This window comes from Patella vulgata, chromosome 1 (assembly GCF_932274485.2).
Source record: "Patella vulgata chromosome 1, xgPatVulg1.2, whole genome shotgun sequence".
NCBI lineage: Eukaryota > Metazoa > Mollusca > Gastropoda > Patellidae > Patella > Patella vulgata.
In genome coordinates, this window is record NC_065879.2 from 47,696,540 (window position 1) to 47,715,887 (window position 19,348).

General features: G+C 35.9%; 1 protein-coding gene across 5 annotated transcripts in view; it reads right to left on the reverse strand.

Annotated features, from left to right (window-relative positions):
- Positions 1-19,348, reverse strand: part of LOC126807861 (zinc finger HIT domain-containing protein 1) — a 42,602-nt gene that overhangs the window by 19,375 nt on the left and 3,879 nt on the right. For 2 of the 5 annotated variants that reach the window (XR_008788573.1, XR_007674204.2), the window contains exons 1-2: positions 5,024-8,146; positions 1,985-2,190 (exon numbers count right to left, since the gene is read on the reverse strand). The exons of 2 other annotated variants lie outside the window; for them this stretch is intronic. The gene's annotated coding sequence lies outside the window, so the exon portion shown is untranslated. Of the gene's footprint in view, positions 1-1,984; positions 2,191-5,023; positions 8,147-19,348 lie in introns of those variants that run through there. One more of the 5 variants, XR_007674205.2, reaches the window with a different exon arrangement.

The window sequence follows — 19,348 nt, forward strand, 5'->3', positions numbered from 1 at the left end:
TCAAGGACACCAGACATGGAGAAAAGTAGACTGGCAAAGTGTGCTCTTCAGTGATGAGAGTAAGGTTGCAACGATACGGAAAAAAAGTATCGCTATATATCATGATATTGTTAAAATAAATTATCGCGATACCATGGATTATCGTCTGTGGTAAATTATCGTGATAATTAGAATTATTGTGGTTCAAAAATTCATTATCGTGATAATTACCGATGTATAAAAAAAACTGTGACTTTTTTTCCTGTGTTTTTTTTACCTAGGCAAATTTGTGACTTTTTTCCTGTGACTTTTTTTCCGCGCACCGCAATTCATTTTAATTCTATTCTAATCAGCTGGATTAGTACGCAAATGATAATAATACCATATGAAATGATAAGTTTGACGTATTTCTGCCAGGAGTTTTAATTTCCTTCTACTTCTAACACACTTTACACGTGGTCACGTCCTTGTCATTTGTTTTATTCCAAACCAAAATGTTCCCACACCACAGAAGATGTGTTCTTTTTCGTTGTCAGCAGTTGCGGTTTCGAACTATCACCGGGAACATTGGCATTTTCTATCTCGAATGCATCATTTGCCATTTTATTTAAAGAATAAAGGAAATATTATCCAGGTGGCTTTTCTATGTACATTATCAATGGAATTTTCAACGGACTGGGTAATCAATGATAAACCACCACTTCGTTGCTATGGCGACGTATATTGTCGCGTGCTGTTTAACTGTCGGGAATCCTTACATAAATATTGTGGATGCTTTCTTTTTGGGGGGTATATGGGACCAGCTATATCAAGCCGTAGCCTACACGTGTATACTTATGATTAATACTTAATTATTATTCAGTGAAATGTAGTCGACTTTAAACATGAGGCGGCCTATTGTCAGTCAGTGACAGTCGACCCATTGCGTTAAAAACCGTTGTCTGTTGTTGTGCAATATGGTCATGGACAAGATCTTGTTCGTATATATCGGCGCTTGTTGAAATCTGATTTCTTCTCCATTTTTCAAGTATTTTGAACGGATTTTACGTGACTATGATATAAAATATAAAAATTATCGCGATATATCGTGATAAGGCGATATTTGATATTTCAGACGATAATTTTATCGTCTGACCTAATTATCGCGATATATCGCCATCCCCGGGGTATCGCTGTATCCTTAGATGAGAGTCGCTTTCATCTTTATCACGCTGATGGCCGTCAACGTGTGTGGAGACATCTTGGGGAACGTCTTGCAGACTGCTGCATCTTCGAAACGAATCGATGGGGTGGGGGAGTGTAATGGTGTGGGGAGGCTTTACATTTCATCACCGGACCGCCCTACACATTTGCAGGGGTCGCATTAATGCTGTAGCCTACCGTGATGATGTCTTGCAACCAATTCATGTTCTGATGTTTTGAGCGCACCCACAACTTCAGCACTTCCAACAGGATAATGCACCTCCGCATACTGCCCGTTTTAGTATGGACTACCTGGCTGCTAACAACATCAATGTCTTGGACTGGCCAGCCATGTCTCCGGACATGGCACCGATAGAACATGTCTGGGATGAGATTGGACGCCATCTGTATCGGAGACCACAGATGCACACCATTGCTGCTTTAGAAGCTGCTCTTGTCGAAGAATGGAACAATTTGCCCCAGGCCTTCTTTCAAACATTGGTAAATTCCATGCGACGTCGCTGCACAGCGTGCATAAGAGCCTGTGGACGACACACGCGCTACTGACATCTGTGTTGTACTTTTGGTTTTGACCCCTCTGACTTTGTACCATTGATTACAGATTAAACATCCATAAGTGTACAAATGTGTTGTTATTGATGTGTTCTCATTTAAATATTGTTCACAATAAGAAGCAAAATAAAAAAGATATGTGATGCGTTTTCCATGGCGCTCAGTATACATGTATCTTATTTGATCTACCAATGGGTGGGCTGAGAAGGTAGTGTCCTTGATTTTATGTAATAGTAATAATCATAGACACCTTTGTCGGCACATCAACATTTCTAACAACCTGTTATGTGGTGTGGAAAAGGGATTTGACATTTTCTGAAGATTTCACATTGTTCTGTTTGTTTTGATGTCTGAATATGAAACCCTTCATTACTGGGTGCAATACACTTTCACCATCAATTCAACATGGAGGTGCAATGCTGTTAGATATTTGCCATTTACCAGTTTTGAATACTTCTGAAAGAGTTAATTAGGCCCAACAGAATTAAGTTAGTAATATAGTAGGGAATCTTTATTTGAGATGATCAACTATGAATATAAACTGAATGAAGTCAGTCTGACAGGTCTTCTTTGGACTATGCAAGTAACTATTCAGTTAAATACAATGATGTAACAGGAAGAGGCCTGATTTTAACATAGAAGTGATTGGGAAAATTGTATAAAAAGAGTTGCTAAATTCTGACATCAACACAGAATTTGAACAGATTTAACAGAAGAAAAGATAGGTTGCCAGGCAACGAAACATACGCCCACAGCAGCTAAATCGTCCGGGCAGTCAACAAGAGTTGTCGCATATTTTTACTTTTTCAGTAATGAAACATTTAATATAATACACTAAAATCTGATTAAGAGTAACAACTCATTAAGTAATTATTAGAAAATCATTAGAATTTGTTAGGTTTTTATAAATTTTTACCCCATGCTAACATTTAGTACACGAAATATTTAATATCATGGATTTAGCCGTTCAAGTTATCAAAATTCGTTGAAAATCAATATACTTGTTCATTTCAAGACCTTAAAAACTCTACGTATCAATCTGAAGTCAATCGGATGATAACGTAAGCCTCTAGAGCATCACAAGATTTTTCAAAGTGATCAAGGGCCATAACTTTGGCAGTAATTATGGGAAATTGTTGAAAATCAATAGGATTCTTCGCCTCATGACCTCAAATACTGCGTATAAATTTAAATTCTGGCAGTAATTATACGAAATCGCTGAAAATCAATAGGATTCTTCGTCTCATGACCTTAAACACTGTGTATAAAGTCAATTGAATATTATCTTTCGCCTCTAGAGCATCCACAAGATTTTTCAAAGTGATCAAGGGCCATAACTCTGGCAGTAATTATCGGAAATTGCTGAAAATCAATAGGCTTTTTTGTCTCATGACCTTAAACCCTGTGTTTAAATTTAAAGTCAATCGGATATTAACTTTAGCCTCTAGAGCGTCCAGAACCAATTGTGGACGACGGACGGGGGTGACGACAATATACAACCACATTTCAATGTGGGCGTACAAAAGCAAACATGAGATGCTCTATACTGAACACTGGGTAAAGAGCCAGTTGCAAGGGTCGCGATTAGTTAACTGAACAGTCGATCTTTATTTTCAAGTCCATCTAACTTCCGTTGTATCTATGACAGATTAGGTAATTAAGAAAAAGTCGGACGGCAATCCCTTATCCATCAAATAATTCACTGCTGTCAGTTATGGGCATGGCCAGTTAAAAAAATGTGATACATTAAGAGCCATTCCACAAGAAAACCATGCAATATCAGACAGATGTTAGAAGGTGGGGGTCGGCCAATTGAGTTCATACTCACAGGGTTTGGTCGATCCATCGAGCCTACTCCCCAGCCAAAATCGTCGATTTCAGAAATCAATCGTTTCCGAGATACAGGCTGATTACGTTTTTCGGCTGATTTTTGTCATTTTAGGCCAAATTTTAGCTATTTTTGTCACACTACAACCGCTGTTGCATGACCCTGGCGAACTAGGTTTTGATTGTTTGTGATAGTCGGGGTCTTACCCTATCGCATTATCATGGTCACCTGGTTCAAGTTCATTTTCCATAGGTGTGATAGTCGGGGTCTTACCCTATCGCATTATCATGGTCACCCGGTTCAAGTTCATTTTCCATAGGTGTCAGGAGACTACACAAGATACGTGTCTGTACCCTATCTTCAGATCGCGATAACTCCACTAGGGCAGGGTTTGCGATAAAAATTAAAATCAATTTATTTGCAGCTTGACCAGTTCTAACCACATAAGAAATTATAAAATCGTTGTCAGCTAACTTGCAAAAGTATGAAAATTCGTGTCGAAAGTTACCAACCAGCGGCTGCAAGGCAGGAAACGCCCACATTTTTGAGAGATGGATAGAGAACAAGTAAGGGTGATGATTTTCCGTGATTGCAGAAAAGAAAAAATGTGGAAATCGCGGAATTGTCCACTCAAAACGGAATTTGAAATCTCACACGGAAAAAGACGGAAAAACCGATATTTGCTGATACTAAACACAAACTCAAAACAATTTTGCAATTATCCAAGTATTTCATCTTTTTATTCATAAAAATCGGAAATATTGAATGATATCGCGTGGTTTTGTTACTGTCTATTTTAGTATTTAGCTACTTTCATTTCATCATTTAGGTATCATAATTTTACTCGAAACGAAAACCCGTCTTTCATATATCCCTGTATACAATTACTCTGTAAAAACACAACACAACTTTATGGATAACAATCACTAGGAACTTTAATAGTGCAACGTTTCAACAAGTGTCCTCTTGTCGTTATCAAGCACAGGGTAAAAAACGATAATATGATACAAAAACCTGGGAGTAAGCATTTAAGTATAAAAATTTAGAAGAAGCCACAAATAATAAATATTCTGTTTAAATATAAAAAATCAAAGACAAATTGGAGTTATGATTACAATACTTAATACTTAGATAATCAGGAAGCCATTACACAAACTAATTGGTTAAGATCTAGGTGGTTAAAGAAAACATATTTAGTATAAGCTAGAAAAAACATGGGCTTCATTTTAACACATAGCTAATTAATTATGGCAAAGGTATTGTGAATATCAAATAATAAAAACCAAAAAAAGATTCCCCCCCCCCCACCAAAACACAAGGCATTTGACTACAATTTGTGAGTTCACTTAGGCACAGTTAGTGAATTAAAATGTCATATGCTCTATGAATATGAAGTCCATCGTCGCAGTTTAATTTGGGCTGGTGTCTCTTAATGTGCACTGCTTCTGAAAGTTTACGTACTTTTTTGTTGTGTATGTTGCAGTCTAAGATTTTAACACTATCCCAGTTAACTTTATGACGCGGGTTGTCTCTGAGGTGTTGAGCCACAGCAGATGTGTTATTAGATGACTTAGCTTGATGTTCTAAAGGCCTTTTAGTTTCTCCAATGTAAGTTGATGAGCAGGAGCAGGTTATTTAATATACATATCCTTTTGTTTGGTTTGAGTTTGTTGAGGCTGATTTCCCGTTAGCTTTTAAGATTCCCTTTAGTGTTTCCCCATATTTAAAACCAGTTTCTATTCCAGCTTGTCTCAAGAGTCATCGGATATGGTAGGAAGTTTTGCCTATAAATGGTATACTAACATGTATTTCACATGTATTTCAGGTTTATCAGGTCTCTGCTTAGCTGTTGGTTTTGTTGGATGGAGAACTGATTGGATTACTCTTTTTACTAGCGATTGTGGATATTTATTCAGGAGACACAAGGATTCTTGAATTTGGTTGAGTTCTTTGTCTAAAAAGGCTGGGTGACAGATGTTGGTTGCACGGGTTACTAATGTTGTTATGATGGCTGTTTTAATATTGAGGCTGTGGTTTGAGTTGAAATGGATGTACTGGTTGGTGTGCGTTGGCTTCCTGTATACTGATGTTTCAAGCTGGTTGTTATTTTTCTTAATATCAACATCTAAAAATGGTATCCCTAGGTCTGTTTCTGTTTCCATAGAGAATTTGATATGGGGGTGTTGGCTGTTTAGGTAGTTTAGAAGAATTGTAGGATCTTCGTCTGGCTTGAGGATGACTAGTGTGTTGTCCACTTTTCTGTACCAATTAGAGGGTGTTATAGGAGCTGTAGCTAGCACTCTTTCTTCAAAAGCTGTCATGTAGATTTCACTCATAAGAGGTGACAAAGGGCTACCCATTGGGAGACCTCGCACTTGTTCATAGGTGTCTAATTCCCAGGTAAAATAGGTAGAGTTAAGGCATTCTGCTACTAATTTGGTGTTGCTTTCTGTAGTAAGACTGGTGTCAAGTGGCGTGTCCAGTTGATCCAACCTGGTTTTTAGTATCTTTATAGCTTCATCTCTCGGAATGTTAGTGAAGAGGTCAACAATGTCATAGGATATAATTTTCCCAGGGTGATCTATTTCTCTGATTTTACTGCAGAATTCGTTGGAGTTTTTGATGAAGGAGTCTGCCGTTTTCCCTAGAGGTGCCAGTAGTTTTGATAAGTGTTGAGCCACTTTGTAAAACACAGAATCTATGGAGCATATCAATAGTCGAGCTTTTATTGGATCTTTGTGTATTTTTATGGTTGCACGTGCGTATGGGGGTCTGGGGTGGCTTGGCTTGAGTTGGTAGAACAGGCTGTTGGTTATATGGTTTGATTCCTTAAGTTCCTTGATTAGTTTTGTTAGATTGGTTTCAAGATTTTTGGTGGTGTCTTTTCGCAATCTGCGATAGATGGAGGTGTCGTTAAGGAGATTGTTGACAGTACTGTGATATTCATCTGTGTTTAACAGGACGGCGACTTTTCCTTTATCGGCGGGCACTATGGTTATGGACTTGTCCTTCTTGAGTTCATCCATGGCTTTTCTTTCAGAGCGGCATAGGTTGCTGACTTGTGGTTTGGCTTTAGCAAGTGTGTTGGCTATTTGATGTCTAAGATAATCTGTTTTCCGCCTGGCGCAAGCTGTCGTAAGCCCTTCTCTATCCCGGTTATAAAAGTGTCATGATTCTTGGTTGTCACTGTAGGAATGAATTTGAGACCCTTGGACAGAAGATTTATCTGATCGTCTGTGAGCTCCTTACTGCTAATATTGTAGACAGTTTTAGTAAGATATTCGTTTTGAAGATTGGTATCATTATTGTTGGTAGGTTTAATGGTATTTCTTTTCAAGCTAATTAATTTATTAAACTTCTTTACTTGTTTAGTTTTGATCTGGTTTTGTAAGTTGGATTTGGTAGTGGTGAGTTTGGTGATAAAGGACTGATAATCTCTCTCATGCAAAGATGATTGAATTTGTTGGTGCAGTTCTTGGATTTGTATGTTAATACAATGTTTTTCGTTCCTGTAAAACTGGATACGTTCTCGAACTAAGCACTTGCTGGCATAACTAGTAATTTTCTTTGCCGCAATTGTGCAAACTGAAGATTTTAGCCACAGTCCTTTAGGTATGATATCATTGTCTCTACATCTAAGAAGAAAGGTTAGGTTATTACTTACACGTTAAGTGATAAACCTATATTTCAAGTTTCAACAAAATCGGATAAAAATTGTGACCTCTACAGTGTTCACAAGCTAAAAACGTGATTTTTCGTACTATCAGGGGCCATAATCCATGAAGTTACAGTTCGATACATGCCAATATCAAAAGGAACCAAGATCTTAGGGTGATAAACCTATATTTCAAGTTTCATTGAAATCAGATAAAAATTGTGACCTGTAAACTGTTCACAAACAATTGTGGACGGACGGACAGGGGCGACGACAATATACGTCCACATGAAAATGTGGGCGTATAAAAATCGAAGAAATATAGGCCAGATTGCCTTGAAATTTTGTTTCTGTACTAGCTGAGGAATTCCTGATGCATACACAAAATATGAAGTCTATCGATACAACTGGAAGTGCCACCATCTTGAAACGTGAAAAGTCCCTAAGGCTTTTTTGATATTTTACTTACAGACAAGGAAATTATATTTTCTGAATCCTTGAAGGAAAGCCCATATAATGTAGAGCTTAGAATTTTGATTTCTGGCAAATGATGGACACTATTTTGAATTGAAAATGGAAAATAGTGGAAAATCCACATTAATGGGCTTGAAAACATACACAATAGGTCGTGGTTTAGAGAATCCGTCTCCTATTACCGAAATTATTACATTTCTGGATAGCCCGGTTCAGGCACGAATGTTTGGTATTTCAAGATTTCAAAATTTCAAATTTCCACTTTGACGTTTTTCTTGCCGACAAAGTTGTTTACAGGACAATTTCTTTCTTATGATTCTATCAAGCTTATATCCAAGAGTCTAATCTTTGGGTCTTTCTAAATCTTTAACCTGTCTCCCAGAATGGATGTTGACTTTTGAATACATATTTTCGAAACGCTTTACAAATCCGAAATCACCAAATGTTAATGACGAGAGAATTAACCTACATAGCTGTAACTTTGGGAATATTTCACCTATTTTACACATTCATATTTGTTTGGGTAATTTGAAACGTTTACTTTAAATCTGCTATTTACGAACTTCAAAAATTACGTCATTGACATACATACATATTTTCGAACCGCTTTACAAATCCGAAATCACCAAATGTTAATGACGAAAGAATTAACCTAGATAGCTGTAACTTTGGGAATATTTCACCTATTTTACATATTCATATTTCTTTGGCTACTTTGAAACATTTACTTTAAATCTGCTATTTCCGAACTTCAAAAAATACGTCATTGACATATTATTTTGGAAGTAAAAACAAATATGACAACTTCTTTAATATTAGCACGATTTTCATGAAATTTATTTAACTTAAAGGGCCAATCCCGATAATTTTTTTGAGAATAAAACTGCTTAATTTTGTGTTAAAATCCCTTAAAATTGTCTACCTAAGGGCCGAGCAACTAACTCAATATTTGTGATACGTTTTCAAACAACTTAAACCCGTCAGTCTTCATCTGGAAATGGAGACCGGTGTCTCAAAATGTATTAGGCGGTATCTGGATAAAATAAGACTTTTTTTTATAAAAAATAATGTGTTGGTGAAATTTACCTTTCGTTATCAAGTACAGCACGTAAGGTGTGCACTGTATAGACCTCTCAAGGAACGGGAATCGATCATAAAGTCACCCAGCGAAAAAATTGACCCGAATTCTTAAAAGGGCTACGTGCTCGGATAAGCAGTTTTGACGTTCAAGTCCAAACGACTCAATATTTTGAGCTGAAATTTTGAGACAAGGTAAATACGCCACTCCTCTATATTTTGGCGCTTAAATTTCATACGTACTCGGACATTCATTTTTAAGTCTCTGTTCAAATCGGGATAGTCCCTTTAAACAATGTTTTTAGAAATTTTTAACTTATCTCCCCTCCGAGAAATGAGGGATCAAAGCACGATTTTCATGATATTTGGAATGAAAGTAAATTGATTCATTTAACTGGACAAAGCTGTTTACGAGTGAAAAATCTGCATTAACAGCTTGGAAATACTCGGAATAAGCCGCCGTTTCCTGAGTTGGTTTCCTATTTTCGAAGGTTGATTGCATGACATTTTTTTTATGTTAATTTTTAATACTTACAAACTTGATCTAAATATTCGAATAGCTGAGATCAATCCGATTCCAAAAAATATAAGATTCATTACAAGTTATCTCAGTTTATTGTTCGATATTTTCTCGGCATTTTTCCAACCATTTTCTACTCATTTTCTGAAGCTTCTGGGTTTTAAACGACTTGATCGATTTTTTGCAACAGAAAGTAAATCTGATTCCAGCAATACGGTCTCAGCAATATCTTTTTATTTTTAGATTACCTTTTGGCCAGGGGTAATGGTTCTCGTTATATTTTAGCAGTCTACTGTAAAACATGAAATTATTGCGAGCGTGAAATTATTGCGAAAATTGCGAGCTAGGTTCTCTCACAATAATTTCATGTTCGCAATAATTTCGTGAAAATTCGTTAAAATGTCGGCCATATTGAATTACCCCCCCCTTTCATTACTCTTCACAAGAAAGAGTCCCAATAAGTACAGTAGAATCTGTATGAGCAGCCACTCCTATTCAGTGACATCTCCTTGTAAGCGGTCATGATAAATTCCCCCCGTAAAAATTCTATTGTTTCATCTCTTTATTCAACGGTCACTCCTCTAACGCGGCCAGCAGTCACTATTTTACAAATAAATTCAACAAAACATCGCCCATTCAACGGCCATTGTTGAATGTTACCATCTTGTCGTTCTTTGTAACACCCCCGCTAATCCTGTGAGTAGTAGTTAATTAACTGGACCCCCACTGGCACTGATCAGGTAAAAAGAAATGTAACCCGGGATGTAACAATCAACCCGGGATTATCTATTAATTAATCTTTGTTTTATTAAACAACTAACCTGGTCATTGTTTTCACGTGTAACCACACATTATTTGATACTGATTGAATAAAATAAAAGTACCATGTTTTGTCACGATCATCTAGTATCTCTTTTCCATTGCCACTTTATTGTTAAACAGACGTTTTAGCGCCTCCGATAATATTACATACAGAGTTACATCCCCTGTAAATAGGAGATAAAATAAGCGATGTTTTTTTGTTCATGTGCTTTTTTGATAAAATAAAATTAATTCATGGATTTTCTTCACAAAAATGGATAAATATTATTGAATGCATCACAATGGTAGACAGTAGTATCGAAGGTTGGTACAAAATGACAAGTTTACACTATTTGCTGTTACTAATGATCACCAATCAACCGATGTTTTAAAAAGCCGACTGTCACCTCAAGGCTATAATCCTCAATAGTTGTTTATTTACTGTTACTAATGATCACCAATCAACCGATGTTTTAAAAAGCCGACTGTCACCTCAAGGCTATAATCCTCAATAGTTGTTTATTTACTGTTACTAATGATCACCAATCAACCGATGTTTTGAAGAGCCGACTGTCACCTCAAAATTAACAATCTACCATATTTTATAGACAATTATTTACTAAAAAAAATTATTTAAATTCGCAATAATTTCATGTCGCAATAATTTTTCCCCACTATAGAAATTCACAAAAATTTCATGTCGCAATTATAATTCACCACCCGAACTCGCAATAATTTCATGTCGCAATAATTTCATGTTTTACAGTAGGCCTATTAGTTGACTCGACTTCACTCTTCAGCCCGTTTCAATACTTACGTTAAATCTTTGCAAGCTAAAATTTAAAACATAAACAGATATCCAGATCATAAAGCCATCGCCATTAATTATGTTGATAATTCACCATTTAACCTAATTCAAGTGGTCTGGGGATATTAGACTGAACCTCGTAAGTGTTGTAATCTGGTGGGGGAAAAGTAAATCTCCGACATAAGAATAAGACCTATTCAATATGTTATATTCGAACAGTTTATGACAATTTTGGGGTTTCATGTTTGCGCAATTTTGTCCATAGCATGGTTTTGATTTTGTCTGATATATGAAAACACCTGATGTCCCAGCCACGTGACTTTATTCTAGCGCTTTGAACTATAGAAATAATGAAATGATCCGTATTTTAATCTTCTGGAGCGGGAAGTCTGTTCGATTACAGCAATACAAGTCTGAATTATTTCCCTTTATTTTCCAAATTTTTTTTACCAATGTGCAATGTTACTCACTATAATATATGCATAAATATCAGCATTTTCCTGCGTCGTTTCGCCTTGTTAGTGGTACAGAACGGAGGCCCTGACAAGAAAAGCTGTCTAATAGTTCAGATGGGCCGATCAACCCAGGACCCGTCTATAAATTGGTGTCCACGAAAAAGATCACTTGGCAGTTGGAATTCAATATAAGAGTAGGCCAAAGATCCGCTGCTCGGGCAAATTTTCCCTCATAGCATTCTGTATAACGTATGCCTGTCTTAATTAACCCAGTAGAAGCAGAACAGCAGGACGTTAAAGCGGTTAAAGCCTATTTCATTTCATATTAATAACCGTGCAATTGAGGTTGTATAATTTTCCAAATGATCATTCCACGACACACAGGGATCACAGTGGCTAAGTGGGTAAGACGCTGGCTCGCTAGCCTGGAGGTCGGGTGTTCGATCCCAGAATTGGCCGAGAAAGTTCATCCAAATTTCCCAGCGTTGATGCAGAACGGAGGCCCTGACAAGAAAAGCTGTCTAATTGTTCGGATGGGACGAAAAAAACGAGGTCCTGGGTATACATTGGCATGCACGTAAAAGATACCTTGACAGTTGGAATTCGATATAAGAGAAGGTCGTAGTGCCGCTGTCCGGGCAAATTTTCCCTAATAGCACTCAGTATAGCATATGCCCGTCTTCATTATCCCAGTTCAGAGCGGAACAGTAGGGCATTAAATCCCATTTCATTTCATTTCATTTCATTTCAACGACACAATTTACTTGTTCGAAATTTTCCTGCCATTTTTGAGTTATTTCCCGATATTTTCATTTCATTTTCTCATCAGTCCCGTTTTTCAACATCTAGATCCGTATTTTAAATTTCTGGAACGGGGAGTCAATTCAATTCGATTACAGCAATACAAGTTTCAGTTATTTCCCTTTATTTTCCAGATTTTTTTTGCCCGTGTGCACTGTATATATAACAAAGAGTTTTGATCGATTTTAATAATTCCTTTTCCTTGTTGAGATTCTTTATATAACCCATGACATGTGACAGAAACTGACCGTGAATATGAAAGCTTTAATATCTGCCTAGCAGATCTAGTTATTTTTTTTTTTTTTGTTCTTTTCCTGCAAATCTTATATCTCAGAATCTAACCTAAAGAATGCATTTGACCTACATTGCTGTAACTTTATGACTATTTGACCTATTTTACTAATTCTTTTTTTTTTTGAGTACCTTGAAACATTTACTTCAAATCTGCAATTTCGGATTTGCGAATTTTGAAAATTCGTGGCTGTGATTTCGAACTGGAAGTTAAGACCAACTTGACAACTTCTTTAATAGTTGCACGATTTTCATGAAATTTAGAATGTAAGTAGATCTTATCGATGCAACTTGAAAGATGTCATTAGAAATTTTCTAAATTATCTCCCCTTGATGAAATTAAGGATCAAAGTTTTCAAAAAAATCAACGAAATATAGGTCAGAGTGCCTTGAAATTTCTTTTCTACACTAGCTAAGAAAGGACTGATGTGTACACAAAATTTGAAGTCTGCCCATTGAACCGGAAGTGCCACCACCTTGAAAAGTGAAAATCCATAAGGCTTTTGCAGTATTTTACTTACAGTGTTACAGGCATGGGAGTTACATTTTCTGAATCCTTGAAGGAATGCCTAAAAATCTTGGATCAGAATTTTGATATCGGTCAACTGATGGTCACCATCAGGGTGCACAATTTCACTTTTGAACCACTAGCCCATGGGCAGGTGTCACTACAAAATTTGCTAGCCCTACAGAAAAATACACCTGCCCTCAATATAAAAATAAGGTCTTTTGTTTTTACTTTATTTTAATGACATAAAAAAAATAACAAAGTAACAAATATTTAAGCATCCAAATGTTCCAATTCTGTTTCAACCTGTCCATGTTAGGACGTTATAATTGTAATAGACAACAAGAACTATAAATGAAGGGATAAAATTAAAAAGGAAAAAGCATCAGAAAAGTTTGTGTTGTTCTATCGGCCGTTTTGATAGCTACGGCCAGGTTCGATATAGGAAGATATTCATTTACCCTTGCAAACTCGTTTTTTCTCATTCAAGCATATGCCGTATTGAAAATGAAATATTACAATACAAGAATGCTACATGTAAATTAAAGTATACAATATTTGTGCCCATTAACCAAGTCAAATAAATAGCGTTTTTTCGGATCATGCGATTTACAGACTACCATAATCAGTCTACCGGGACCTCTCAGTATAGTTAGCTTTATTCACATTTCTGCCTACATAAAATATATTTTAATCAGAAAATCAATGATTCCTTTGAAAAATCAAAATGGGTATACACAATTTGTGAAGAAACAGGGATAATTCTAACAGTACCATCGGTCGTGTGGAAAAGTGATCAAGAAGTCATGTGATGTAAAAACGCTATCTTTGTGAAATGAACACTTATATGTAACATTATTTATTGCTGTTTATCATTCAACAATAAAATGCTGTGAATGACATTGAAAGGAGGACATATTTTCACAAAATAGAGTAAAAAAATTGCGGTATCTTCGGTAAGGAATGTTGTCATTCGACAATACTCGTTTATTTTAGAAAAGTTATTTTTAGTACCGGAAGCTATTATAGGTAGGACTATCGTGTGCTTAGTAAGTTAGTTGTAACTGAAGTTAGTCTATTCGGCTATTATTATTGTACCCACAGGAACTAAAAATGCTTTAAATGATCACAAAGCATTGTTCAATTTCAAAGAATTTGTCAGAGAAAATCGGCCTGTCTGCGGGCGTATGGAATGCGTAATATCAGCTGTCCAACAAAATGATTAACCTGTCCAGGGCGTCGGGCGATGGGAATTGTGCACCGCTGACCATTTTGAACCGAATATGAGAAAAAGTGAAAAATAGACGATAACGGACATGAAAATGAAAACAATAGGCCGTAGTTTGGGGAATACGTCTCCTATTTACAAAATGAATACATTTCTGGATAGCCGGGATCAGGGTCGAATTTATGGTATTCGAAAATGTCACAATTTCAAATTTTGCCTTCGACGTTTTTCGTGCCAACAAAGTTGTTTACGAGTGAAAAATTGCATTAACTTCGTGAGTTTTTGACAGATTTTAATGATTTTTTTTATCTTGTTCAGATTCTTTATATGACCCATGACATGTGACAAGAAGTGATTGTGAATATGAAAGCTTTAATATCTGCAATAAACTATAACACATACTTATGGAAGAACAATTACTGATTTATTTGGTCGACGTTTCGAAGAGTATTCTCTCAACGTTTTCAACAAGTACAGTAACAAATGTGTAGAGCAATTATATATAGACAAGCAATAACAACAATTCAGAAACCATGCATGACAACAACAAGATCAAAGGAATAAGAACAACATGATCAAAGGCAATGTACATATGAAGGATTAGTGAGACCACTGATAGGTAATTATAGGGGTAAATAATTTTAATTAGACAACCAATCATGACAAATGAGAAACCATACATGATGTGATTGGCTAGGTGAGGGTACATCAAGGGAATAGTAAAGGACTGATAATAGGGGTAAAAATACCATTAAACCAAACAAAAGGGAAACCATACATGTTACGAAAACATCAGAGAAGTAGTAACCTACATAGGGATTAAATTTAAGTGAATTACAAAATATTAGTATTAAAATGCACACAACACAGCACAACTAGCATGCTCTTAAGTAAGAGTGTAATGATGGTCCTACACTCTTCCATCCGACAGACTCACACAAACATTTATGCCTAGGATAAGTACAAGAGACACTCAACTGTTTACTAAGGATAATTACATAAATGACCATAAATAAGTGGGATATAATGGTAAATTATAAATATTGGAAAGCCACACCACAGTCCTATCCACAGGCTCCTAAGTATGTCCTACACACTCCTTCCAATTAGACACACACACTTATTAAAATTAGTTCTACAAATGGATAACGAAAATTAACAAGTAATACACATGATACGCGAACTGAGTAAACTTAAGCATGTATGGAGGTCTAGGCATGTACACATCAGTTAAGAATTAGTTCATCATAGGCTCTTGGGAGGAATATTCCTGTGTCGCGATTGAGGTCTGGTTTGGATCTCCTGATATGTATTGCTTCCATGATTTTCCGTGTCTTTTCGTTGTGTTGGTTGAGTGCTAGGGTCTTAGACGATTGGATTTTGTGGCCTGGATTGTACTGGAGGTGCTGGGCAACTGCTGTTTCTGCTGTGGGGGACCTTGAGTGATGCTGGGCGAGTCTTTTAGGTAGGGGTTGTCGAGTTTCACCAATGTATGTGCTATCACACGAACACACAACTTCATACACACATCCTTTAGGTGGCAGTGGAATGGTGGGTTGCAGTTTACCATTCGCTTTCAGGTGGTCTTTAAGCGTGCGTCCTTTGGAAAAAATGACTTGGATGCCGGTCGTTGCGAGTAGCCTTCGGATGTGGTACGATAACGTTCCTTGAAATGGGATGGTTATCCGTATAGGTGGTTTATCTGGCTTGGGCTGTTCAGCAACAGTTTTTCTTTTTTTGTTTCTTTTATGGTATTCTTGACTAACTGGGGTGGATATCCGTTCAAATTAGAGAGTATGCTTTCTATATGGGTTAGTTCGCTAGGGAGGGAGTTGTCGTCACATATATTGATGGCTCGACGGGCTATGGTTGACTTTTTGACACTATGTGGGTGGTTCAAATGATAATGGATATACTGGTTGGTATGGGTAGGTTTTCTGTACACACTAGTGGTGAGTCCTGTATCTGTTTTCGTAACTAAGACGTCTAAAAAGGGTAGGCACTGGTTATTTTCTTTTTCAAAAGTGAACTTAATTCTATTATTCTGGTTGTTTAAATGCTGGAGAAGGGTGTCTGGATCATCACTTTTGTCAAGGATTACGAAAGTATCATCAACTTTTCGAAACCAAGCTATCGGCTGGACAGGTGATCTTGACAGGGCCACCTCTTCAAAGTTTGTCAAATAAATCTTGGTAAGCACTCGGGAAAGGGGACTTCCCATTGGTAAACCGTGTGTCTGTTCATAAAAATCATCTCCCCATGCGAAGTATGTGGATTCGATGCATGCTTTGGTTAGTTCTATGATGTCATCGACTGTTAGACTGGTTTCTAATGGAGTTTCTAAGTTGTTTAGTCTCTGTCGGAGTACTGTTATGGCATCTTCACAGGGGATATTGGTGAATAAATCAATAACATCATAAGATAAGATTTGTACAACATGGGGTTGGTTTTGTAATTTGTTGCAAAAGACTTTTGAATCTTTAATGAAGGAGTCTGCTTATTTGCCTAATGGGGACAGCAGTCTTGATAAGTGTTGTGAGGTGTTATAATAAGCTGAGTCACGAGAACAAACTAATAATCTGGCTTTGATGGGTTTTTTTTGTGTCTTGATGGTTGCCCTGGCATAAGGTGGTCTTGGATGTGAAGGTTTGAGCTTGTAGAAAAGCGAAGGTGTTAGTCGGTTCTGGGTCTTCAGGTTATTAAGTTGAGCTGCGTGGTTGTCATTGTGGGCCTTAGTTGGGTCTTTTCTTAACTTTCTGTAGGTTGTGCGGTCGGACAGTAGAAGGGAGACAGTTTCATGGTAGTCACTTTTGTCCATAATAACAGTTGATTTTCCTTTATCTGCAGCTACTATAGTGATAGTCTGGTCTTTCTTCAACACTTTGAGGGCTGTGTTTTAGTATCTGCTTAGCAGATCTAGTTCTTATTAAGCTTTCATATTTCATATGAAAGCTTATTGTTTATGTTAAGATTAATATTATTAAGCTTTCATATTTCATATGAAAGTTTATTGTTTCTGTTAAGATTATTATTAAGCTTTCATATTTCATATGAAAGCTTATTGTTTCTGTTAAGATTATTATAATTATTTTTTTTTTTTTTTTGTGTGTTTTGTCCACAAATCGGATTTCTCAGAATCTAACCATAGGATCTTTCTGACACTTTTACCTATTCCCCCAAAAATGGGTGGTGGCTGTTGATTAAATATATTTTCAAAATGTTTTACGAATCCGAAATCACTGAATTTTACGAACGAATGCATTTGACCTACAATGCTGTAACTTTGTGACTATTTGACCTATTTTACTAAATCTTTTTTCTTTGAGTACCTTGAGACAATTACTTCAAATCTGCAGTTTCAGATTTTCGAATTTCGAAAATTCGTCGCTGTGATTTCGAACTGGTATTTATGACCAATTTGACAACTTCTTTAATAGTTGTACAATTTTCATGAAATTTAGCATGTAAGTAGATCTTACCGATGCGATTTCAAAGTGGGTGTGGGTGTGACTTAGAGGATAAAGCTATTTTGAACATTCTGATAATGCGAAATGTCCAAAATCACCGAAGCTATCGTTTTTAAAATAATTTTTTATTGTTCGATTTGTATAAAACAAAGTTCATATGCTCTGTTATCTCAATTGACATTTTTTTTTTTTTTGTTACCGATAAGAGATATCTGTCGAACCCGGAAGTGGCGTAATTTTACCAAAACTACAAAATATTATTTTTTTTAAACTGATATAACTAAAAGGCTGTCCCCTTTAAAGGCGCAAAAATGTGTGAGCTCAGTTTTTTTAATTTCGATTTCATTTTCAAGCAAATTCGATTAAGAGGCGAAAAAAGATCTAAAATTGACTTTTTTACAACCCATTCAGACTTTTCAGATTTTAAAATATTTCTACGTAACTTTTTTAAACTAGTAGCTATAACCCATACGAAGAAAATGTATGTTTAAATTAGTTTGTAATATAAGCAGTTGCCTAGAAATGGGCAATTTTGCAGAAGTCACTGTTTTCGTTATTTTGCCTGTAAAATAGTCAATTATTATTGGATTTTCATACAAGTTACACCATTTCATTCAAAAAGCAAGTATGCTTCATATCAAATTGATTACATGTTAAAATTGACACCGGAAGTGACACCATTTTGTCAAAAACTGCATTTTTAACTTTTAAAATCAATATTTTTTTCAACCAAGAATTATTTAATATGTATTAATAATTTTAACTTTTAGTTTAAATTCACATATTAATAAAATTCATACGGTCATATAGATATCATAAAATTGTTTCTAACTTGTTCGGTTGCGGAGAAATAGACGTTTTTCTATAAATCACTTTTGAAGGTTTTTGGTCCATAAAAGTGTCAATTATTATTCAGTTTTCATAAAATTTTCACCATGTGATGCCTAATGTCGTAGACGATGTTATAAGACTAATTTAACATTTTTAGTATCACCGGAACAAATGTCATTTTGTCAAAAACTGTATTTTTAGCCTTCAAAACAGATATTTTATTCAAATTAGTCTGATTTGTAATGTTTTTAAAATTATATTTGATTCCAATCAACAAATAGAATGAACCCATATGATCATACAGATACCACAAAATGGTTCCTAACTTGTAAGGTTGCAGAGAAATAGACGATTTTCTACAAGTCACTTTTCAAGATTTTTGGTCTATAAAAGAGGCAATTATTATTCGAATTACATAAAATTTTCACCATGTGATGATGCCATTTCTGATTTCATAAAACTAATTCATTATCACTGGAAGTAATGTAATTTTGTCAGGATCACTTACCATGTAACAAATGTATAAAATGAATTGATTGCTGGCTTTGGTCGATTCTGCGGCATTGCTTATGTGGAAACCTGTTTAACGGTGTCATTGGTACCGGAAGTGACATAAGTTCAAGGGTAACTTGGCACCGGTGAAACACGTCATTACTGCATCCAAGTTCTAGTTTTATTATTGTTTTTATCAAATTGTAACAATCTGTTATTTAAAATCGAAGTAAAGAGTTTACCCAAACAAGATACAATTGTATTTCCTCTAAAATTATCGGGGTTAACCTTGTCCCCCTTTTTTTTTTGTACAATACTTCATTGCAAAAACATCGGTGAACAACAAAATAACAAAACAAACTAAAATCATAATGCCAA